Below are 26531 nucleotides of genomic sequence, written 5' to 3' on the forward strand. Positions count from 1 at the left end.
GATGACCTTCTGGGATGATTCTCTGGGTTTCTGCCTGTCTGCTTTGTCTCTCTTCTTCGCTCTATCTTGTTTTCGAGTTAGGTCTCCCCCTCTGTCTTTTACCTTCTTAGCCTTTCATTTTTTTTTCTCTTCTCTAAAGCCTCGTACACACGCAATGATTATCGGCCGACCAATCGTCCGACTTTTGTCCAAGTTGTGTTTTGTTGGTTGGAATGTGCCTAGACTGCACACGAATTTTCTCGGCCAACTAAATTCTACTTCAGAAGTGATGTCATGTGTTGGTTTGTTTTCTTTGTGTTCTTTCTTCTCTGAGCATGCCCAGACTTGCTCATCAGATTTTTCCCTGTCGAAATCTGTACTGACTGCACGAAAATCGGCCGTTGTGTTGACTGCCAACAAAAATTTTATAGCCTGCACACCAGATTTTTTCGGCCGAAAAGTCGGAGTTGGTTGTCGGAAGCATCATACTAACAAGCCGAAAATCGGCAGATCGGACGTTGGCCGAAGATTCCCTGCCAATTTTCGACGCGTGTGTACGGGGCATAAGGTTTGAGGCTAAACCACATTTTACTCTCCATCTATGAACTGGCCAGCAGGTTTTGATGGCCTCTCTGGCAACTCAGAAAGTTCTGGTGTTTACTTGTTTATAGGTTGCTTACATGGTTATGTGCCCGTTACCTCATCTATATTGGTTTAGCTGATGTTGACCCCTTTCTATTGCTGTAATTTGGTCGGGCTTTGGCTTATGCATTTTTTAGTATCTTGACTTTCTTTAATAAGATTGGAAGTAAAACATTTAAAAATGGAGTGGCAAGGTGACGTAGACACTTGTACCGCACAGAAGGCTGGAGGGGGTGACCTGGCTCTGTGCAAGTGCTGAAACACTGCAAGGCCTAAAAGACCCAACCAACCCACTGGGGCTTGTGTCTTTAGCAATTAGAGGGCTACAGGCGGTCTCTACTATGGTGGATGGTTCTTAGATAGCGACCAACACCTATACAATCTCTGGACGATATCTTCACTGATAGTCAAATGATTAGTGTACCTGCACTATGAACTGCTCTGTCTGAAAGAGGAACAAAAGTCTTTCAACCAAGATCTTTTCGGTAAGGCGGACAATTCATGTTACCAGCCAAACACACCACAAATAGAGTAGATGTAAGGCGTTCGACTGATTCTGTATCTGTCACTCAGGAGGTGTTGGTTGGTCTTGATGACTCAACCTAGGCAGCTTCCCCAAAAAAAAAAAAAAAAAAATGATGGCCTACCAAATGGAGAAAACCAAGTGAAAGCGACAAAAAGAGCGCCAGAGGATCATCCTAAAGAGAAACTAAAATAGTAGACAGGATTAAATGGCAGAAGAGACATTCAATCTATCTTCTGCAAAAAAATAAACCTACCTGCCCACTTGCAGTCCCCTCTGTGCATGTGCAGCTCAGTTACATTTCAGGCACAGTACCTGTGTGTCAATATGACTAACTCCGGCGCATGTGCGGAAGTTACGTCATCCTGTGCCGACCAATCAAGACGGCTGAAGACCGGCATCCGGAGGAAGCCGAGGAGAAGATGCTGCCGAGTGACCGCGAACATCATACTGTTGGAGAGGAGATGGGGATTAGTTTAGCTTTAAGAGTCCATTATCATTTATTGCTGGTAACCATAAAAAATACAGGAAGATAAAAAGGCAGCCATGGCGTTTCATGGGCAGGCAAATACTCCATCGGGGCTTCAAAAAAAGCAGGGCTTGCTTTGGCACCTTGTTTTTAAGTTCTTATGCAGAGCTTTTAAGTCAGGAAAAGGATATTAGTAAGTATTCATAATGGATGTGTGCTTAAATGACCTTTTAATGGATGTTTACCTTTGTTTTTTCCCAGTACATTGGTCCATTGACGCAATGAAAATGTGTGGTGGGATGCAATTCAAAACACTAATGGTGCTGCAATGAGCATTAACACTACGTAAAAATCCAGCCGATAATTACACTGAACAAAATTATAAAACGCAACACTTTGTTTTTGCCCCCATTTTTCATGAGCTGAACTCCAAGATCTAAGAAAACCAGGATTCATCCATGAACCACAAAAGGCCGATTTCTCTCAAATATTGTTCACAAATCTGTCTAAGGCTGCATTCACATGTCAGCTTATAATCGCGGGCAGAACCGCCGCGGTTCCGCCCGCGATTCGGAGATTTATTGCAAATCGCGGGACGCCTAGCGTTGCCCGTTGATTTGCAATAGCCCCCCAAACGCCGAGCGATGTTGCCGCGATTTACGCCCGCCGAATCGTGGCAACATCGCGCAAACAAAATCGCGGGACGCAATACGCTCCAAAGAAGCTCTTGTACTTTTTTGGAGCGTATTGCGTCCCGCGATTTTGTTTGCGCGATGTTGCCGCGATTCGGCGGGCGTAAATCGCGGCAACATCGCTCGGCGTTTGGGGGGCTATTGCAAATCAACGGGCAACGCTAGGCGTCCCGCGATTTGCAATAAATCTCCGAATCGCGGGCGGAACCGCGGCGGTTCTGCCCGCGATTATAAGCTGACATGTGAATGCAGCCTAAATCTGTGTTAGTGAGCGCTTCTCCTTTGCCGAGATAATCTATCCACCTCACAGGTGTGTCATATCAAGATGCTAATTAGACAGCATGATTATTGCACAGGTGTGCCTTAGGCTGCCCACAATAAAAGGCCACTCTAATGCCTCGTACACACGCATCGATAGTTGGCCGTGAATTTTCGGCCAACGTCCGATCGGCCGATATTCGGCTTGTTGGCATGATGCTTCCGACAACCGACTCCGACTTTTCGGCCGAAAAAAATCTGGTGTGCAGGCTATAAAATTTTTGTTGGCCGTCACCACAACTGCCGATTTTTCGTCAGTCAGTACAGATTTCGGCAGACAAAAATCTGATGAGCAAGACTGGGCATGGTCAGAGAAGAAAAAACACACGGAAAGTAAACCAGAACATGACATCACTTCTGAAGTAGATTTTTGTTGGCCAAGAAAAATCGTGCACAGTCTAGGCACATTCCAACCAACAAAACACCACTCTGGACAAAAGTTGGACGATCGGTCGGCCAATAATCGTTGCGTGTGTACGAGGCATAAGGCTCCTTTCACACTATGAGTCTGTCAAACGGATTTGTTTTTCTCAGTGGGGGATTGAGCCGCTGAGCAGGAGAATGACAGCTGTGTCTCCGCACTATGTGCGGAGACACAGCTGTCACAGCCCCATAGATCTCTATGGGGGAATCGGATGGGAACGGACCGTCGGTCCGTTCTCATCCGATCCGCCAGATGGATGGAAAATAGGGTTTCCATCCGTTCAGATTTGACGGATCGGATGTCAGCGTACATGTCTCTGCTGACATCCGATCTCCCATAGAGATGCATGGGGGGACGGTTCAGATCCGCCAAAAAAAACGAACAGGCGGATCTGAACGGTCCGCCTGTGTGAAAGGGGCCTAAAATGTGCAGTTTTATCACACAGCACAATGCCACAGGTGTCCCAAGTTTTGAGGGAGCGTGCAATTGGCATGCTGACTGCAGGAAAGTATACCTGAACTGTTGCCCGTGAATTGAACGTTCATTTCTCTACCATAAGCCGTCTCCAAAGGGGTTTCAGAGAAATCGGCAGTACATCCAACCGGCCTCACAACCGCAGACCACGTGTAACCACACCCGCCCAGGACCTCCGCATCCAACATCTTCACCTCCAAGATGGTCTGAGACCGGCCACCCGGACAGCTGCTGCAACAATCGGTTTGCATAACCAAAGAATTTCTGCACAAACTGTCAGAAACCGTCTCAGGGAAGCTCATCGGCATGCTCGTCGTCCACATCAGGGTCTCCACCCGACTGCAGCTCGTCTTCGTAACTGACTTGAGTGGCCAAATGCTCACATTCCATAGCATCTGGCACTTTGGAGAGGTGTTGGCTTCATGGATGAATCCCGGTTTTCTTAGATCTTTGAGTTCAGCTCATGAAAAATGGAGGCAAAAACAAGTGTTGTGTTTATAATTTTGTTTAGTGTAGATCTAATCCCTAGCTGGGTGACATGTGCTTGCTAAAGTCCTGTGTATCGATAGGCAATTTCTAGGTTTCAGTCTTTTAGAAAACAATTTTTTTTACCATACTATATTTCCTGTTTCAGTGTTCCTGTGTCAGAGGATCTCCTACTGACTCTTTCAACCACTTCCTGTCTGAGAGTTCCAGCTAAGCCTGCATATTGTGCAACTGAGTGCAATTACTCAGTAGTGTCAATTAACCAGGAATTGGCATCGATTTGGGGGGTTGAAGCGCTGGATAAAATTCATACCAGTGGTGGCCCTCAGGGGTTAGCAGGTTAGAGCTGAGAGAGCAAGTTAGGAACCCCAAAAAAAAAAAAAAATGACTTTGGACCACAGCAAAAATAAGAGGAGAGGCGGGAGAGCCCTTATAGTGTAGTATGTATATATAATGGTCAACCCCATAAAAGTGGGGTCAGTAAATGTATACATAGTAATTTACATTTGGTGGGGTTGTGGTAACCCTTCTGGGTAAGACACAACCTTCCATGGGTGCAAGTGAACAATATCCATCTGCAGTGCTGGATGGGAGCCTTGGATGCTTTTAAAGGGGGCCTGTCAACCTGCGATTTTGCAGTGATTGTCGCACAACAGCACAAAATCGCGTTATGCGTCACGCCCAAAAGAAGTTCAAGAACTTCTTTTGGGCAACACGCATACCGCAATTGATTGTGCGATTTTGCCACAATTCTAATTGCCTAGGTGTGAATAGAGCCTTAGTAAATCAATGCCCCGGTGTGCATCTCCTCTAGAAGGAAAACACCTTAGCTGCCTTTAGAGCAAATCTCTGAAGTCTGTACACTGAGCAGCACATGCAGGGTGGTATAAAGGTCGCACTACTGGAGTGGAGAGAAGCGGACTTTCATTTCACATTACCTGACCGCACATTCTTAAGGCCGATTCACACCAGAACACGGTGCGGGAAAAACGCATTCTGTGAGTTTTTCTGCAACGTGTTCAAAATGCACTGCAGTAGCGATCTGCAGCAGGTGTTAATGTTGACTTAATGACACCCCAAATGCAGGTCGCAAACTCACTGCGTTTGCCTGCACTGGATCACATGGTACAGTAGTACCACGCCATCTGGTTCCTGTGCGGTTTATAAATGCGTGCATGCACCACTGAGTTGCACAGAATGCACAGTGCATACCTGTGCGATTCATGGTGTGAATCAGCCCTTAACCTCTTAGTGGTAGGCGCTCCCAGGGCTTTAGGAGGTTCAAGATGCTGGGAGGCGGGGTGCCGCTTAAGATCACAAGACCACCGTGATTGGTGGTCACATGGTCCGAAAACTCCCTATCGCAACGATCAATTGGGAGCTTTCCGTTAGGGGGCGGTGACTGTGTTGGGTGCGCGCTCTCAGCACAGATGTATACACAGCAATTACCGAAAATATGCGGCCGCTCGGGGCTAAGGACCAGGCACAGGGAGGCTGCATATTTGCGTACAGCCGACACCAAGGGGTTAAAGAATTTTTTTCTTCATCTTAATGCATTCTATACATTAACGTGGCCGGCTCCCCCAGAGGACCAGCTAGTTGCCGGCTCCCCCAGAGGACCAGCTAGTGGCCGGCTCCCCCAGAGGACCAGCTAGTGGCCGGCTCCCCCAGAGGACCAGCTAGTGGCCGGCTCCCCCAGAGGACCAGCTAGTGGCCGGCTCCCCCAGAGGACCAGCTAGTGGCCGGCTCCCCCAGAGGACCAGCTAGTTTCCGGCTCCCCCAGAGGACCAGCTAGTTGCCGGCTCCCCCAGAGGACCAGCTAGTGGCCGGCTCCCCCAGAGGCCCAGCTAGTTGCCGGCTCCCCCAGAGGCCCAGCTAGTTGCCGGCTTCCCCCAGAGGCCCAGCGAGTGGCCGGCTCCCCCAGAGGCCCAGCTAGTGGCCGGCTCCCCCAGAGGCCCAGCTAGTTGCCGGCTCCCCCAGAGGCCCAGCTAGTTGCCGGCTCCCCCAGAGGCCCAGCGAGTGGCCGGCTCCCCCAGAGGACCAGCGAGTGGCCGGCTCCCCCAGAGGCCCAGCGAGTGGCCGGCTCCCCCAGAGACCCAGACAGTAGCTGTTTCAGGCATCTGGGTGGATCCCGACTTTAAAGTTGGGATCTCTCCAGAATCTGGACCAGCTCTTTGACATCAGCCAACAGCTGTGACCTACAGAATAAGCAGGGTCAAAAGAGCTTTGGCCCTACTTCTCCTTTAACCACTTATCGACCGTATACAGTACATATACAGCAGCAAGGTGGCTCTTCTGTGCTGGATTTGCTGCAGCACGAAGCAATCAGGGGGTGCCGGCCACTGCGGGGCACCCGGCAATCGGCCCCGGACATTACCGAAGAGAGCCCTGTGTAGGTAAACAACCAAAGGGCTCTCTGACAGCAGCAATGTTCTGTTTTTTCCTTCCTGCAAAGCCCATTGCTTAGTAAAAACAGCGCAGAGTGTACACACCAACACATGCTGCCCACATATTCAACCCTTTGATCGCCCCTGATGTTAACCCCTTCCCAGCCAGTGTCATTAGTACAGTCACAGTGCATAGTTTTAGCACTGATCACTGTATTGGTGTCACTGGTTCTAAAAAAAATAAATAAAAAAGGGTCAGTTAGAGCCCATTCACACTGCAGCGGCACGACTCTGTACTACTTCGGGGGCGACTTGTGAAGTCCCATGCACAGTGACTTCGGCGCGACTTGCACGGACTTCATATAATGGAAGTCTATGCAAGTCACTCCGAGGTCGCCCCGAAGTAGTACAGGACCCTTTTTCTAAGTCGGAGTGACTTGTGTCACTCCTATTATAACGGGTCCTGTAGCAGTCAATGGACCGCGACTTGTCAGGCTGACAAGTCGCTCTAGTGTGAATGGAGCCTTAGTTGTCTAATTTGTCCGCCGCAATTTTGCATTCCCGATACAAGTTACTAATCGCCGCCATTACTAGTAAAATAAATACATAAACAAAACTATCCCATCGTTTTTGGCCGCTATAACATTTGCGCAAACCAAGCAGCAGAATACATATTGGCCTAAATTGATGAAGAAATTTGTTTAAATTTTTTTTTTTTTTTTTTATTTGATATTTTAATATAAATAAAATAAATTAAAATAAAAATATTTACATTTTTTATTGGATATTTTTTACAGCAGAAAGTAAGAATTAGCTTTTTTTTGCAAAACTGTATTTTTTTTTTGTTTATAGCGAAAAAAATAAAAAGCGCAGAGGTGATCAAATACCAGCAAAAGAAAGCTTGATTTGTGTGTGTGGGGGGGGGGGGGGGGAGGACCTTGAATTTTTTTTGGGTACAGCGTCGCACGGCGCGGAATTGTCAGTTAAAGCAATGCAGTGGCAAATCGCATAAAATAGCCTGGTCACGAAGGGGGGGGGGGGGGGGAGGTTTAAAACCTTCCAAAGGTCAAGTGATTAAAGCATGACTTCAGGCTCCGTTCACACTTGTGCGACTTGCGTCCAAAGTCTCATGGCAAGTCAAAGCCTATCAATTTCAATGGAACCTGTTCAAATGTATGCGACTCAGAGCCCATTCACACAGGGGGCGACACGACTTGCCGGGGCGACCTGTGTGCACCGCGACATGCACGGACTTCATATAATTGAAGTCAATGCAAGTCGCCTCCAGGTCGCCCCAAAGTAGTACAGGACCCTTTTTCTAAGTCGGAGCGACTTGTGTCGCTCCTATTAGAACGGGTCCTGTGCTAATCAATGGCAGGCGACCGACCACGACTTGACCAAGTCGCGCTAGTGTGAATGGGGTCTTAAAGTCTCAGTGACTGATATGGTTCCTCCACTAATTTGATGCGACTTTCTTGCAACTGGAGTGCCATCAGTTGCATAAAAGTGGCATCAGTTGCATAAAAGTGGCATCAAAGTCACACAAGTGTGAACGAAGCCTTATATGGCGCTTTTCCACTGCATGGAACCGAACGGTTCGGCTCGCTTTTGTGCTTTTCCACTGCTGGTACCGCATGGTACGGTGTCGGAACGCTTCGGTACGGCGGCGCTTTTCCACTGCATGGAACCGAATGGTTCGGCTCGCTTTTGTGCTTTTCCACTGCTGGTACCGCATGGTATAGTGTCGGAACGGTTCGGTACGGTAGGGCGGCGCTTTTCCACTGCATGGAACCGAACGGTACGGTACGGCTCTGAAAAAACAGTACCTACTCGATTGTGGTTCCAACAGGTACCATAACTGGTACCATATCCCACAATCCTTTGCATGCAGTCACTTCTAGCCACTGATTGGTCAGAGAATCCCACCCACCCCGTTGTTATCCCACCCACTTAACTTTAGTACTACTTTAGTGGAAAAGCAAACCATACCGTACCGTACCGAACCGTTCCGACACTATACCATGCGGTACCAGCAGTGGAAAAGCAAACCGGGCCAAGCAGAGCCGAGCCGGTACTTGCAGTCGAAAAGTGCCAATAGTAATATGGGTGCTGCCATCAGAGTTTTCTTGTAAAATGTGCCGTCATCCTGATTCGGTTAAAATGTGCCGTCATCCTGATTCGGTTAAAATGTGCCGTCATCCTGATTCGGGCCTCACTGCCAAGTAAATCTTTGACCTGGACACAGCATACAGAGGATGGGGAGGGGAGAGACTTTGCAGGCTTTGCTGGCTGCGCATTTTCAAGCCAGCAACCAAATAAAGAAAGCAGGATCAGATAATATTCAAAAAGCTCCAAGGACAAAACTTGCAAAAGTTGTGGCCGTCCCTGGAAGTGAGACGGTTAGAGGGCCTTTCACAAGAGACAGGATAGGAAGGAAGTCTCACGCAAGCATTTCCCATACGATGACCTTGCAAGACCCACATTACTACATTGCTGACAAACTGCCCCGACCACAGCGCGGGTCTCTGTACCAGTGCGATGGTGGGAGGGTACAACTCCTTACATCACACACCATGAGACCTGGCCCCGGGCTTCGATTGTCACAAGAGACCGCGTAGCAGTCACATGTCCCAGAGGCACACTACAAAGCCACCGCTGCCAGGGAAAACCTCATCTGACAGCTCTCCGAGCAGGAAGGACATTTTTCTAAAATAGAATTTCTAGAATTAAAAAATAAATAAAACACCACATGAATCAGTCAGCAGGAATGTCAAGCTTCACATCACATACCCTCCCCAAACAACCCACGCCCAGAGTCATTCGCTGTGCTCAGTCACCTTCGCTCACCTCTCACCTACTTACAAGCGACCCGAAAGGTGTAGCCACCTCTGCAGTGACTCGCTCACAAAGGGCTTATGTCAGCTCCAGCTGCAAAGGACTCCCTTCCCCCCCTCAGGTTCAGAGTCCTTCCATGTATCGCCGTGCCCCTCTCGCCTCTCTTCTACCCACTTGATTCGAAATTCCACCTTACGTACATCCACCCTTTTTCTGGGCCTCCGAGTAATTACAAACTTCTGGAAATCACAAGCTGCTCGCTATAATAAAATACTTGTGACGGTTCTAAATAAAGCTTCTGGCTTAACGTTCGCCTTTTGGACTTCATTTGGAACCATGACTCTCAGCGAGGCTGGCAAAGCAAGCTGGGATTTTTAGTTCGACAACAGCCAGAGAGCAATACTGTCTACCTGTACAAACTGCCCAATGGTATGTTCCATACGAGTCACCTAAACTTCAAAACAACTTCAGGAGCAGTTCACTACCAAGGCCCAAACTATGTGGGAAACCTTCTGCCATTTATTTGCCTTTGATCCTTTAGGGAGTTTGGGTCGTTGGGATTGTTTCGAAACGGTTCCCAATGGATTTAGAACTGGATGACACCAACCTGGGTGCACCTGCATCTCCACCATTTGCTGTACATGTATTGCAACTTTTAGTGGTCTTCGACTTCCATGATTGTCCCACAAGTGCCCCCTGACCAGTTCCATGATTGTCCCACAACTGCCCCCTGACCAGTTCCATGATTGTCCCACAACTGCCCCCTGACCAGTTCCATGATTGTCCCACAACTGCCCCCTGACCAGTTCCATGACTGTCCCACAAGTGCCCCCTGACCAGTTCCATGACTGTCCCACAAGTGCCCCCTGACCAGTTCCATGACTGTCCCACAAGTGCCCCCTGACCAGTTCCATGACTGTCCCACAAGTGCCCCCTGACCAGTTCCATGACTGTCCCACAAGTGCCCCCTGACCAGTTCCATGACTGTCCCACAAGTGCCCCCTGACCAGTTCCATGACTGTCCCACAAGTGCCCCCTGACCAGTTCCATGACTGTCCCACAACTGCCCCCTGACCAGTTCCACGACTGTCCCACAACGGCCCCCTGACCAGTTCCATGACTGTCCCACAACTGCCCCCTGACCAGTTCCATGACAGTCCCACAACTGCCCCCTGACCAGTTCCATGACTGTCCCACAACTGCCCCCTGACCAGTTCCATGATTGTCCCACAACTGCCCCCTGACCAGTTCCATGATTGTCCCACAACTGCCCCCTGACCAGTTGCTAAGAACTAGAAGCTGGCATCATTTTCGTTGTACCTACCCCTCCACCATGTACCTGAATTTGAAGTTTTTATTTATTTTAGGCTGCCCTACAACCTCCCCTTACCAGTTGCTAAGAATTAAAAGCTGGCACTATTTTCGTTGTACCTACCCTTTCAGCATTTACCTGAATTTGAAACTTATCTTCGGCTGCCCTACGACCTACCCTGACCATTTAATAAGAATTAGAATCTGGCACCAACTTCCTTGTACCTACCCCTCCACCATGTACCATAATTTGAAACTTTTATTTATCTTGGGCTGCCCTACAACCTCCCCTGACCAGTTGCGGAGAACTGGATGCTGGCACCAAACTCGTACCTGTCCTCCTTGATTTACTTGCATCACAGCTTTTAGTGATCTTGGGTTGCCGCAAAAGTTCTATGACCATCCCTGACCGGCTGCTGACAACTGGATCATGGCACAAACCCTGTTGCACCTGCCCCTTCACCTACACGGGATGCCAAACTTGTCCTGCAACCATCCCTGAATGGTTGCAGATAACTAGATAATGGCACCAACTTTCGTTGCACCTGCCCTCCTCCATTTACTTGCATTGAAGTTAATATTGATCTTGTCACAACGGTCCTGTGACCATCATGGAAAATATGCTGACAATTGGATCATGGCACCAGCCTTGTTGCACCTGCCCCTTCACTGTTCATTTATATGGGTTGCCACATTTGCCCGAACTGTTGCGGAGAACTGGATAACACTAATCACTAAAAACACCTGCCTCCCCACCATTTACTTGCATTGCAGTTTTCAGGGATCTTGGGTTGCTGCAACAATCACATGACCATTCCTGAATGGTTGCTGACAATGGGATCATGGCACCAACCTGATTGCACCTGCCCCTCCACCATTTAATTGATTTGTAACGTCTAGTGATCTTAGGCTTCCACAATTGTCCCCAACCAGTTTCTGAGAACTGGATGATAGTTCCAACTTGTTGTACCTACCCCTGTTCCATTTACTTGCAATACAACTTTTAGTAATGTTGGGTTGCCGCAATGGTCCCGTGACCACCAATAAACAATCACTGACAAGTGGATCATGGCACCAACCTGGTTGCACCTGCCCCTTCACTTACATGCGTTGCCACACTTGTCCTGCAACCATCACTGAGCGGTTGCCGAGAACCAGATGATGGCGCTAAACTTGTTGTAACTGCTGCTCTTCCATTTACATGCACTGCAAGTTTTAGTGATATTGGGTTGCCGCAACGGTCCTGTGACCATCACGGAACAGTCGCTGACAACTGGATAATGACACCAACCTGGTTGCACCTGCCCCTTCAGTGTTCACTTACATGGGTTGCTAAACTTGTCCTACAACCATCACTGAGTGGTTGCCGAGAACCAGGTGATGGCACTAACCTTGTTGTAACTGCTGCTCTTCCATTTACTTGCATTGCAAGCTTTAGTGATCTTGGGTTGCCGCAATGGTCATGTGACCATCATGGAACAGTCGCTGACAACTGGATGATCATACCACTTTGCACTTGCCTCCACACCATTTGCTTGCATGGGCTGTCAAACTTGTCCCAAAACCACCCCTGAATAGTTGCTGGTCAAAGCAACCTATTTTCTACCACAGAGCAACTTTCTGTGCAAGAGGACAGACTACAGGCAATTTACAGTTTCAGAAATAGGATTCTATAATTGCTTGGGAAGTTTAAATCTAAGGTTGGTCATCAAATGAATAGAACATTTTTTAAATGAGCTCACCACAAAAAGAAAATAGAGGAGGACACAACATAACTCTTATCTCTGGGAAACAGAAGACTAATGGCCAGAACCACCCTGCCTGAATGACAGATCATGACACCCCATAAGCAGTCTGTGGGACTGGCAACCACAGCAGGCATCACCCAAAAGATGCCAACACCATTCTAGTCCAGGAATCAATGTGGACCCATCCGATCCCATCATACATACTTTCACTGCAAGCTTGTTGGCACCTCCAACCCATCATACACAAGGACTTTTTGACCTACACTCATCAATTTTAATGCTTACCCAATTCAGCCAGAGCGACGTTCCGGTATGTTGTGGGATTGAAGATGGTATACTGGGATGATGCCTAACTATTTTAACAAAGTCACACAAACATTTACAGCAGTGATCTTCAAACTGTGGCCCTTTGTCTGCTTTTATCTGGCCAATGGGGCACTATTTCATTCATTTACACCAACAATGGGACACAGTTCCTCTCAATGATACCAACGATTGGGCAATATTCCTCCCAATGACACCAACGATAGGGCACCATTCCTCCCAATGACACCAACGATAGGGCACCATTCCTCCCAATGACACCAACGATAGGGCACAAATCCAATTACACAAATGACACAGATGAATTCCTAGTAATGACACCAATGATGGGGCATTGTTTACTCCAGCTGATGCTGGGACATTTTCTACTCCCCATGGCCACAGTCCACCCCCCTAAACTCTGAAGGACAGTAAACCGGCCCTTTGTTTAGAAAGTTTGGAGCGCCCTGATTTACAGTATCTCACAATAGTGCATCCACGTCCATTAGACCAAACGCAGTAAGGACGTGGACATACATAGGCATCCATTTACATCCGGCTGCCCATAGAGATTACACAGGTCCATTGGACCAAACGCAGTAAGGATGTGGACAGACATAGGCATCCATTTACATCCGGCCGCCCATAGGGATTACCCAGGTCCATTGGACCAAATGCAGTCAGGAACGTGGGCAGACATAGGCATCCATTTACATCCGGCCACCCATAGGGATTACACAGGTTCATTGGACCAAACGCAGTAAGGACGTAGACAGACAGGCATCCATTTACATCCGGCCGCCCATAGAGATAACACAGGTCCATTGGACCAAACGTAGTAAGGATGTGGGCAGACATAGGCATCCATTTACATCTGGCCGCCCATAGAGATAACACAGATCCATTGGACCAAACGCAGTAAGGACTTGGGCAGACATAGGCATCCATTTACATCCAGCCGCCCATAGAGATTACACAGGTCCATTGGACCAAAACACAGTAAGGACGTGGACAGACATAGGCATCCATTTACATCCGGGCCCCCCATAGAGATTACACAGGTCCATTGGACCAAACGCAGTAAGGACGTAGGCAGACATAGGCATTCATTTACATCCAGCGACCCATAGGGGATTACACAGGTCCATTGGACCAAACGCAGTAAGGACGTAGACAGACATAGGCATCTATTTATATCCGGCCGCCCATAGAGATTACACAGGTCCATTGGACCAAACGCAGTAAGGACGTGGCCAGACATAGGCCTCCATTTACATCCGGGCCGCCCATAGAGATTACACAGGTCCATTGGACCAAACGCAGTAAGGACGTGGACATACATAGGCATCCATTTCCATCCCGCCGCCCATAGAGATTACACAGGTCCATTGGACCAAACACAGTAAGGACGTGGACAGACATAGGCATCCATTTACATCTGGCCGCCCATAGAGATAACACAGGTCCATTGGACCAAACGTAGTAAGGATGTGGGCAGACATAGGCATCCATTTACATCCGGCCGCCCATAGAGATAACACAGGTCCATTGGACCAAACGCAGTAAGGACGTGGGCAGAGATAGGCATCCATTTACATCAGGGCCCCCCATAGAGATTACACAGGTCCATTGGACCAAACGCAGTAAGGACGTAGACAGACATAGGCATCTATTTATATCCGGCCGCCCATAGAGATTACACAGGTCCATTGGACCAAACACAGTAAGGACGTGGACAGACATAGGCATCCATTTACATCCGGCCGCCCATAGAGATTACACAGGTCCATTGTTTCTACATCACAAGATGGGAAAAAATAAATAAAAAAAATCAAGAAGGAATAGAAGTTGCCCCTGTGAAAAGGGGGCCCAAAAAGTTCTACTGAAAACAATGGATCACAATACAATTAACATATTGATAACAGAACCCAACATATGCCCAAGATATGGAAACCGGACTCTAAAGACTTCTACATACAGCGCATATAGATATTAGTCTACAAAGCTCCAATACTAATTATATCAATGGACTCAGCATTGAAAAATTGGGTCACAAAGGTTTCCAGGGTCAAAACTTGTTGAGAAGGGTTGACCCTGGAAGCGGTTGACACTAATGACTAATTCCCACGCAGTCAGGCTCTCCACTCTGCTGCTTTGCATCCTCATTTGCTGCAAAGTTTTATAAATGGATTCAGCTCTGAAAATTCGGTAACAAGTTTCCAGGGACAAAACTCCAAAAGCTCAGGGCTGTCCCTGGAAACCGGTCACAGCACTGCTGGTGAATGACACCATTGACTAATTCCCACCCAATCAGGCGACCTACGCTCTCCACTCCTGTTTTGCATACTCATTTGCTGCAGCATTTTTTTTTTTAAAGGACCCCGCACTGAAAATTTGGTAACAAAAGTTTCAAGGGACAAAACATTAAAGCTCAGGGCCGTCCCTGGAAACTGGTGAATGACTCCGGTGACCTTATCAGACGATGTACGCTCTCCACTCTGATGCTTTATATGCTGCAGAGTTTTATGAATGGACTCTGCACTGAAATTCAGGTTAAACACAAGATTCCAGGGACAAAACCTAGGGATGACCATGGAAACTTCACAGCAATGCTGGCGAATCAAATTTCCACACAACCAGGCGACGTATGCTCTCCACTCACCAGCATTGTTGTCACCGTTTTCCAGGGACAGCCCCTGAGGTTTGGCGTTTTGTCCCTGGAAACTTGTGTTACCGAATTTTTGCATACGCCTTAGCTGCAGATTTTTACGAATGGACTCAGCACTGAAAATTAGGTAACAAGTTTCCAGGGACAAAACTGGTTGAGAAGGGTTGACACTAATGTCTAATTCCCACCCAGTCAGGCTCTCCACTCTTTTGCTTTGCATCCTCCTTTGCTGCAAAGTTTTATAAATGGATTCAGCTCTGAAAATTCATTAACACAAGTTTCCAGGGACAAAACCTTAAAGCTCTGGGCTGTCCCTGGAAGCTGGAGAATGACTCCGGTGACCTTATCAGGCGATGTACGCTCTCCACTCTGTTGCTTTATATGCTCATTAGTTTTATAAATGGACTCCGCACTGACATTTTGGTAACAAGTTTCCAAGGACAAAACATCAAAGCTCAGGGCTGTCCCTGGAAAGTGGTGACAGCGATGCTGGTGAATGACTCCGGTGACCTTATCAGGCGATGTCCTCTCTGTTGCTTTATATGCTCATTAGGAGTTTTAAAAATGGACTCCGCACTGAAATTTTGGTAACAAGTTTCCAAGGACAAATCCTCAAAGCTCAGGGCTGTCCCTGGAAACTGGTGACAGCGATGCTGGTAAACGCCAGCGGTGAGACAATCAGGTGATGTTTACGCTCAGCTTTTGTTGCTTCGCATGTCGCAGAGTATTTTTTTTCCGCTCTACATTTTAATGTGTCAGAAATCCAACCAATCAGAGTGTGAAGAGTCTCGGTAAGATCTTTTTTAGTAACAAGCTTGTGAATAAACTTCCTGTGCTGCCAGGAGCGGCTCTGTCCAGCATTGCACCCCGTCCCCCTTCTTCCTCTTTTTAAAAGAAGTTCCAGATGTAACGCTTCTTTCCGGTTGGGTGTGAGAGCGCGGTGGGGTGATGTAGGCACCGGGTGACCTCCTCTCCAGGCGGCTGTGGGGTGTGAGAGTGCAGTGGGGTGGATGTAGGCACCGGGGTGGCCTCCTATCCGGGTGGGGGTGAGAGCGCGGCAGGGTGGATGGAAGCACCGGGGTGGCCTCCTCTCCGGATGGTGGTGGGGGGTGAGAGCACAGTGGGGTGGATGTAGGCACCGGGTGACCTCCTCTCTGGGTGGGTGTGAGAGCGCTGTAGGGTGGATGGAAGCACTGGGTGGCCTCCTCTCCGGATGGTGGATGTAGGCACCGGGGTGACCTCCTCTGCAGGTGGTGGTGGGGTGTGAGAGCGCGGTGGGGGGGGGGGATGTAGGCACCGGGGTGACCTCCTCTCCGGGTGGATGGAAGCACCAGTGTGACGCTCCTCTCCAGGCGGCTGTGGGGTGTGAGAGCGCGGCGGGGTGGACGTAGGCACCGGGGTGACCTCTCCAGAAGGTGGTGGGGTGTGGGAGCGCGGTGGGATGGATGTAGGCACCAGGGTGGCTTCCTCTCTGGGTGGGTGTGAGCGCGGCGGGGTGGATGGAAGCACCGGGGCGGCCTCCTCTCCCGACGGCGGTGGGGTGGACGTAGGCATCGGGGTGACCTCCCCGGGTAGGTGTGAGTGCGGTGGAGTGGATGTAGGCACCGGGGTGACCTCTCCGGGTGGGTGTGAGTGCGGTGGAGTGGATGTAGGCACCGAGGTGGCCTCCTCTCTGGGTGATGGTGGGGTGTGAGAGCGCGGTGGAGTGGATGTAGGCACTGGGGTGGCCTCCTCTCCGGGTAACGGTGGGGTGGATGGAAGTACCAGGGTGGCCTCCTCTCCGGGCGGCAGTGGGGGTAAGAGCGCAGCGGGGTGGATGGAAGCACTGAGGTGGCCTCCTCTCCGGGTGACGGTGGGGTGTGAGAAGAGCGCAGCGGGGTGGATGGAAGCACTGGGGTGGCCTCCTCTCCGGGTGACGGTGGGGTGTGAGAAGAGCGCAGCGGGGTGGATGGAAGCACTGGGGTGGCCTCCTCTCCGGGTGACGGTGGGGTGTGAGAAGAGCGCAGCGGGGTGGATGGAAGCACTGAGGTGGCCTCCTCTCCGGGTGACTGTGGGGTGTGAGAAGAGCGCAGCGGGGTGGATGGAAGCACTGGGGTGGCCTCCTCTCCGGGTGACGGTGGGGTGTGAGAAGAGCGCAGCGGGGTGGATGGAAGCACTGGGGTGGCCTCCTCTCCGGGTGACGGTGGGGTGTGAGAAGAGCGCAGCGGGGTGGATGGAAGCACTGAGGTGGCCTCCTCTCCGGGTGACTGTGGGGTGTGAGAAGAGCGCAGCGGGGTGGATGGAAGCACTGGGGTGGCCTCCTCTCTGGGTAACGGTGGGGTGGATGGAAGTACCAGGGTGGCCTCCTCTCCAGGCGGCGGTGGGGTTTAGAGCGCAGCGGGGTGGATGGAAGCACTGGGGTGGCCTCCTCTCTGGGTGGTGTGTGAGCGCGGCAGGGTGTATGTAGGAACCAGGGTGGCCTCCTCTCCCTCCGGTGCCTGGCACCCTCCTACCCAGTGACTGTCACACAGACGCACGGCTATTAACCCCCTCCTGCCCAGGACAGGCAACCAAAAATAAAAAATCCCCAGCCTTGTCGGGTTTTTTTGGGGTCTACCCAGCACATTTGAATGATGGCAGCAAGGCGCTGCAGAAGTTCTGTAGGCGGCCATCCTTGTATTGCCCCCCCTTGTACCCTTAAAGGAAAAGCAGCTTACCTGGTGGTGCGGAATGGGGTATGTGACTCTCCTGTGCCCTCCTGAGCCTGACGGAGAGAGCGTGAAAGAGGGAGAGGAGGAAGGAAGGAGAATGAGAGGGAGATCTGGGTAACCACACCCTCCCTGTGACTCAACTTCACTCTGCAAATATCAGAGCTGACTTCCAGCCAGAGAGAGAGGAGAGGAGAGGAGGGCAATGCACAGGCAGCAGGGAGGGATCCCAGTGAAGTCACAACAGGAGACAGTGGTGAGGCCTGAAGAACAGGCAGAGCAGCAACATAGGGAGAGCGACGGACACACCCAGATCTAAATAATCCACCACACCCTCCCTGCAGCTGCAGGAAGACTTCCACCAGAACATCCATCTTCTCTGCTCCTATCCTAAACTGAGAGGTCAGGCACCTGTCAGGGCGGCTGCTGTCCTAAAGGGAACTACAAGTCCCAGCACTCCACACCATTATACAGCTAACAGAGAGCAATGTAATTACAACTGATTAGTCGACTTGTTGCTTTTTAGCTGCTGTGGAACTACAAGTCCCAGCACTCCTGTCATTTAACTAATCAAATTTTAGCTGATCTGTGTTCTGTTTCTTCTACAAGCTGCTGTAGAACTACAAGTCCCAGCCCTCCCGTCATTCTTTAGCTGACCTGTGTACTACCTGTTGCTTCTGCAAGAGCTGTTGTGGAACTACAAGTCCCAGCATTCCCGTTTAGGTCAGTGGATAACCCCCTGCTTACTAATGGCTCTACAACCACTAAGGAACTACAAGTCCCAGTACTCCCTTCATTATTTAATCATATTTTAGCTGACCTGTGTTCGGTTTCTTCTACAAGCTGTGTGGAACTACAAGTCCCAGCACTCCCATCATTCTTTAGCTAATCATTTTTCAGCTGACCTGTATACTACTACTGTTGCTTCTGCAAGCTGTTGTGGAACTACAAGTCCCAGCACTCCCGTCATTTGGCCAATCATTTTTAGCTGTGTACGGTTTCTTCTACAAGCTGCTGTGGAACTACAAGTCCCAGCACTCCCGTCATTCTTTAGCTGACCTGTGTACTACCTGTTGCTTCTGCAAGCTGTTGTAGAACCACAAGTCCCAGCATTCCCGTGTAGGTCAGTGGGTAACCCTCTGCTTACTAATGGCTCTACAACCACTAAGGAACTACAAGTCCCAGCACTCCCATCATTCTTTAACTGACCTGTGTACTACCTGTTGCTTCTGCAAGCTGTTGTGGAACTACAAGTCCCAGCAATCCCATCATTATTTAGCTAATATTTTTTTAGCTGACCTGTGTTCTACCTGTTGCTTCTGCAAGCTGCTGTGGAACTACAAGTCCCAGCATTACCGTCATTTGGCTAATCATTTTTAGCTGTGTTTGGTTTCTTCTACAAGCTGCTGTGGAACTACAAGTCCCAGCACTCCCGTCATTCTTTAGCTAATCATTTTTTAGCTGACCTGTGTTCTACCTGTTGCTTCTGCAAGCTGTTGTGGAACTACAAGTCCCAGCACTACTGTGTAGATCAGTGGGTAACCCTCTGCTTACTAATGGCTCTACAACCACTAAGGAACTACAAGTTCCAGCATTCCAAACTTGCCTCCAGCTGTCTGAGGGTCTCTATAACCCCGAGCTGACCAGTCCCTGCCTGCTGCTCTATCGCTGAGGTCCTCTGTAACCCTAGCTGCTGTGGAACTACAAGTCCCAGCACTCCACATCCATACTCACCAATACATTTTTTTAGATGACCAGTCTTCTACTTGTTGCTCTGCAGCTGCTGTGGGACTACAAGTCCCAGCAGTCCACGTTCGTATTCAGCAATTCATTTTTTAGCTGACCTAGCTGCCTTCTATTTGTTGCTCTATATCTAATGTAGGACTAGAAGTTCCAGCGTTTCCATCCCATCTTCTGGATGTACAAGGGCCACTGTAGTCCTTAGCTGGTCCCAGCTGCTGTAGAACTACAACTCCCAGCATTCTACTGTGTAGGTCACCGAGTTTCTGTAACCCTCAGCTGAATAATGACTCCCAAAACCCCTGAAGAACTACAAGTCCCAGCATCCCACACTGGCCTCCAACTGTATTGCTAAGGTCCTCTGTATACCTAAATGAGGATCTGCAGCTGGAATGGAACTACAAGTCCCAGCACTCCACACTGGCCTTCATCTGTCAGAGGGTTCCCCGACCCCTCAGCTGACCAATGGCTCTATAAACACTGAAGAACAACAAGTCCCAGCATTACACTTTGGCCTCCAGCTGTCAGAGGGTCCCCCCAGCTGGCCAGTCTCTACCTGCTGAGCTCCTCCACAACCCTTACTGGGGATCTGAATCTTGTGTGGAACTACATGTCTCAGCACCCCACAACATTATTAATATACATTTAGCGGACCAGTTTTTTACCCGATGCCATGTGGCAGAGGTGGTGGGACTACAAGTCGCAGCACTCAATACCAGCTTCTGGATGTAGGAAGAGCACAATAGTTCACAGATTAGATGGTCTCTTACCTGGAAAGCTGAAGCTGCTGTAGAACTACAAATTCCAGCATTCCATACCAGCCTATGTATTAGGATTCTCAGCTGTTCTATAGCGCTACAACCCCTTAGGAACTACAACTCCCAGCATTCCAGTCTGGCCTTCAGCAGTCAGGGGGTCTCTGTAACCCTCAGCTGACCAGTCTCACCCTGCTGCTCTAATGCTGAGGTCCTTGGTCTTAAAATGGGGATCTGCAGCAAGTGTGGAACTACAAGTCCCAGCACTCAAAGCCATTATCCAGTTTACTAGATTTACCGTTAGCTCAACCGTTTCTACCCATTGCTCTTGGACTGCTGTGGAACTACAAGACTAAGCGTTAAATACCAGGAGTCCTATGTAGCCCTCAGCTAGCTGAACCCTACCCATGGATCTGCAGCTGTTGTGGAACTACAAGTCCGAGCATTCTTCAGAGGCTGTTAGTCTCTGCTGCCCTCAGTTTAGCGGGCTCATCTTCTATAACTGTTGAGGAACTACAAGTCTCAGCACCCCACACTGGCCCTTCGGCTGTGTGAGAGCCTTTGTAGCTCTTAGCTGACTGCTCTGATCTGTGCAACTACAAGTCCCAGCAACTTAAACTGACCTGTGGCTATCACAGGGTCTTTGTAGCCCTTAGCTGACTGGTGTGATCTGTGGAACTACAATTCCCAGCATCCCACACTGGCCTCCCGCTATCAGAGGATCTTTGTAGCCCTTAGCTGACTGCTCAGATCTGTGTTACTACAATTCCCAGCATCCCACACTGGCCTCCGGCTGTCAGATGGTCCTTGTAGCAATTGCCTGACTGGTCTCATCTGTGGAACTACAAATCCCAGCATCCCACAATGGTTTCTGGCTATCAGAGGGTCTTTGCAGTCCACAGCTGACTGGTGTGATCTGTAGAACTATAATTCCCAGCATCCCACACTGGCTTATGACTATCAGAGGGTCTTTGTAGCTCTCAGCGGACTGGTCTCAACTGCGGAACTAAAATTCCTAGCATCCCATACTGGCTTCTGGCTGTTACAGAATCTTTGCAGCCCTTATCTGACTGGTGTGCTCTGCAGAACTACAATTCCCAGCATCCCACACTGACTTCCGGCTGTTAGAGGTTCTTTGTAGCCCATAGCTGTCAGGGGGAGGAACAGTGCCCCATCGCTGGCATCGGCCGGGAGGAACAGCGCCCCTTGGTTGGCCTCGGCGGGGAGGAACAGCGCCCCATGGTTGGCCTCGGCGGGGAGGAACAGCGCCCCATGGTTGGCCTCGGCGGGGAGGAACAGCGCCCCATGGTTGGCCTCGGCGGGGAGGAACAGCGCCCCATGGTTGGCCTCGGCGGGGAGGAAACCCCCCCTGGTTGGCCTCGGTGGGAGGAAACCCCCCCTGGTTGCCCTCGGCGGGAGGAAACCCCCCCCCTGGTTGCCCTCGGCGGGAGGAAACCCCCCCCTGGTTGCCCTCGGCGGGAGGAACAGCGCCCAAGGGCAGATAAAAGCAAGCAAGGGGTCAAATCTGGCCCCAGGCCGCAGTATAGAGACCACTGCTTTAGAGAAACAACAAAGTAGTGAAGTATAAGAAAAGCCTTGTTCATGCAATGTAGGCCCGTGTGAGGTTTGTGTACCCACAGGTGTACTGTGCATCCCCATGCAGGAAATCCCATTGATGTCCATGGGGACGCAGCGGCTGCACTCTCACGCACTGCTCCCAATCTGACATCAGTGCGATGCATGGCCCTGAACTCACACCCTCACCTGCATGGATGTCAAACTGGGCTGCTGCAACTCAACTGACATCAGTGGGACTGCCTGCACAGGGATACAAAGAACACCCATTGCATCCCCACGTGGGTAAACATGGGCGTCCGATGTACTATGCCCTGCATGAATGGGACCTTAAAGAGGAACTGCAGTTTGCTCACATGATTTGTAATAAAAACATATTTGCCATTCTGAAGAATCCCTCCAACCACTATGTATATTATTTTACATGTACTGAGATTCTGTGCTTGCCAAGTATGCTGCCGAAATCTCCCTCCACGAAGTCTGGCTGCAGCCATTTTAACTGTGGGCAGCTGAAGCTGCTGCGTGTTCACTTCCTGGATTTACACAGACACACAATTATTATTATTATATAGGATTTATATAGCGCCGACAGTTTACGCAGAGCTTTACAACTTGAGGGTAGACAGTACAAATACAATACACTTTAATACAGGAGGAATCAGAGGGCCCTGCTCGTTAGAGCTTACAATCTAAGAGGGAGGGTCAAGAGGAAAAAGAGGTAATAACTGTGGGGGATGGGCTGATGGAGAAAATAAAAGTACAGTTGTTAGTTAGATGGTTGCCAGATAGGTTTCTCTGAAGAGATGTGTTTTCAGGGATCGTCTGAAAGTGGACAAAGTAGGAGATAGTCGGGCAGATTTGGGGTAGAGAATTCCAGAGGATGGGAGAAGTTTGGTTGAAGTCCATGGGAAGGTTACAAGGGAGCTTGAGAGCAGGAGGTCCTGGGAGGAACGAAGGGAACGAGTTGGTCGGTATTTTGAGACCAGATTAGTGATATAGCTGCTGGCCAAGTTATGGATGGCTTTGTAAGTTATGGTTAGTAACTTGAATTTAATTTGTTGGTTGAGTGGCAGCCAATGGAGGGAATGGCATAGAGGGGTAGCACACACAGAGCGGTTTGCAAGGTGGATGAGCCTGGCAGCAGCGTTCATGATGGACTGAAGGGGGGAATAGCCTTTTTAAAAAGGTAAGCTAATGAGAAGGGAGTTGCAGTAATCGAGACGAGAGATGACCAGGGAGTGGATTAGAAGCTTTGTGGTATCAATTATATAAAACGACACACACACACACATATATATATATATATATATATATATATACACACAGAGACAGACACACTCACACCACTCCTTGCCTGCACATTTCTTCTCTCTTGATGAATACTCATGAATCTCTGCAGTCTTATCTCCGCCCTCATCCAGCTCTGCGGCTCTCCTTGGCTCTCTTTTGACTCATCCCTCCCTTGCTGGCAAACTCCCAAAACACATTGGCTGTCTTTTGCCTTTCGGTTATGTGTGAATTCTTCCAGAAGTCTTGCAATAGCTCTGACTGCAGCCACTGTGAATGATTCCCTTTAGGCCAAGACCTGATCCAGGGATCTGCAAGTCCCAGCATGAACCAACTGTTAGCTGTCAGAGTTACACAGACCAGGATATTCAGAGTCACTGTCACTGGAGGGGGCTTATGACTGATATCAGGCTGGAATGCACTGGGATTTACCAGCATGTATTCCTAGCCCATGGCTGTTTGCAAATGAGGAGCTACATACTGGACATTGAACCGCTTAGTTACAGGACCAGATTAACCCTTTCCTGACAAATGCCTCATCTGCACCTCACTGATCTCATACATCCAAGTCATAAGCATATGTCAAGGCAAAGTAAATAAAAAAACGGTTTCCAATTCTGCAAAACATGCACAATTCCTCACGTTTCAACCTTTAGAAGACCCTGCAAGTACAGGAGACAGTTGTTGGTCTACTGGAAATGCACTCCGCTCATTTCTAAAGCCAATTTTTTTCATTTTGGTAAAGTAGGGGGAGGGTCAAAACTGCCGTCATGTTTTTCAGGCTATTTTTTTTTCTCATTAGAGAGAATTTCCTTCACTTCCTGTCCTTTAAGCACAACAGGAAGTGACAGGATATCTTTCCAATGTCGGTTTAAGACCCCCATTAGACAGTGGTCACAGGAAACTGTCCCCATTGGAAGATTTCCCCTCTCTGGTGTCAACTCAAAACTTGGGATTTACCTGTACTTCCATTGCTGGTGACATTGCTGACCAGGATAATTAGAACACGAAGAACTTTCCAGACATGGTGAGGCTGGGATTAAGGTGAGGGGTGCAGGAGGGGGGTTGGAAGAGGTATTTAGAGGGCGCTGCACTTAAATAGAAGCAATGTTTTATAGTGGCGTGCATAGTCCACCACAGCCAAATGTGAGACTAAGGGCTCTTTCACACTATCCGCTCCGTCGGACGGACTCCGTTTGTCTCAGCGGGGTAATTGATCCACCGATCCCCTGCTGAGCAGGAGAATGACAGCTGTTCTCCTACATCTCTATGGGGGAATCGGATGGGGACGGACATGTCTCCGCTGACATCCGACGCCCCATAGGGATGCATGGGGGGACCGTTCAGATCTGGCAAAAAAACGGACAGGCAGATCTGAATGGTCCGCCTGTGTGAAAGGGGCCTAAGAAATTCTGGAGATAATTAGTGACAGGCCTGCAGGAGAATGAATATATATATATATATATATATATATATATATATATACTGCTCAAAAAAATGAACTCTTTTTAATCAGAGTACAGCATCGAGTCAAACTCCAGGGATATTGATTGGGTCAGTTAAATAGCGGAGGGGGTTGTTAATCAGTTTACGCTGCTTTGGTGTTAATGAAATTAACAGGTGCACTAGATGGGCAACAATGAAACGACCTCCAAAATAGAAATGGTTTTACAGGTGGAGGCCACTGAAATTCTTTTTCTGACTGTTTTCCACTAGTTTTGCATTTGGCTGGGGTCAGTGTCACTACTGGTAGTATGAGGCCATACCTGGACCCTATAGAGGTTGCACAGGCAGTCCAACTCCTCCAGGATGGCACATCAATACCTCCCATTGCCAGAAGATTTGTTGCGTCTCCCAGCACAGTCTCAGGAGCATGGAGGAGATTCCAGGAGACAGGCAGTTACTCTAGGAGAGCTGGACAGGGCCAGAGAAGATCCTTAACTCATCAGCAGGACCGGTATCGGCTCCTTTGTGCAAGGAGGAACAGGATGAGCACTGCCAGAGCCCTACAAAATGACCTCCAGCAGGCCACTGACTTCATGAGGGGGGCCTGAGGGCCCTACGCCCTATAGTGGGCCCTGTGCTCACTGCCTGGCACTGTGGAGCTCAATTGCCATTGAACCCCTAAAATTGGCAGGTCCACCACTGGCGCTCTGTGATTTTCACAGATGAGAGCAGGTTCACCCTGAGCACATGTGACAGACGTGAAAGGGTCTGTGAAAGCGGTTGGGATCGTTATGCTGCCTGTAACATCGTTCAGCATGACCGGTTTGGTGGTGGGTCAGTGATGGTCTGGGGAGGCAAATCCATGGAGGGACGCACAGACCTCTACAGGCTAGACAATGGCACCCTGACAGCCATTAGGTATCGAGATGAAATCCTTGGACCCATTGTCAGACCCTACGCTGGTGCAGTGGGTCCTGGGCTCCCCTGAGGTGTATGACAATGCCCGGCCTCATGTGGTGAGAGTATGCAGCCAGTTCCTGGAGGATGAAGGAATTGATACCATTGAATGGCCCCCACGCTCGCCTGACCTAAATCCAATAGAACTCCTCTGGGACACTTTGTTTCGGTCCATCCAACGCCACCAGGTTGCACCTCAGTCTGTTCAGGAGCTCAGTGATGCCCTGGTCCAGATCTGGGATACAAGCACATGGGGGCCATAAAAACCACAAATTTTGAGTTGCTGCAATGAAATTTCAGCAAAATGGACGAGCCTGCTGCATCATTTTGATCTTTGGGGGGTGTCTTTGAGTACAGCCCTCTGTAGGGTGATAATTGTCATTTCCATCAAACTGTGTGGCATCATTTGCTTCCTAACACATTGCCCAGTCCACACCAGTATAGATCCTAACACAATACCCAGTCCACACCAGTATAGATCCTAACACATTACCCAGTCCACACCAGTATAGATCCTAACACAATACCCAGTCCACACCAGTATAGATCCTAACACAATACCCAGTCCACACCAGTATAGATCCTAACACAATACCCAGTCCACACCAGTATAGATCCTAACACAATACCCAGTCCACACCAGTATAGATCCTAACACAATACCCAGTCCACACCAGTATAGATCCTAACACATTACCCAGTCCACACCAGTATAGATCCTAACACATTACCCAGTCCACACCAGTATAGATCCTAACACATTACCCAGTCCACACCAGTATAGATCCTTACACATTACCCAGTCCACACCAGAATAGATCCTAA

General features: G+C 49.3%; 1 protein-coding gene across 1 annotated transcript in view; it reads right to left on the minus strand.

Moving 5' to 3' along the window:
• Nucleotides 1-18109, minus strand: part of ELOVL1 (ELOVL fatty acid elongase 1) — a 79159-nt gene extending 61050 nt beyond the window's left edge. Inside the window, exon 1 of the mRNA XM_082264826.1 lies at nt 17956-18109. The gene's annotated coding sequence lies outside the window, so the exon portion shown is untranslated. The remainder of the gene's footprint in view (nt 1-17955) is intronic.
• Between the last annotated feature and the right edge of the window lie 8422 nt (nt 18110-26531).

Source organism: Pelophylax lessonae, assembly GCF_965119305.1.
Source record: "Pelophylax lessonae genome assembly, chromosome: 8".
In the NCBI taxonomy this organism is placed as follows: domain Eukaryota; kingdom Metazoa; phylum Chordata; class Amphibia; order Anura; family Ranidae; genus Pelophylax; species Pelophylax lessonae.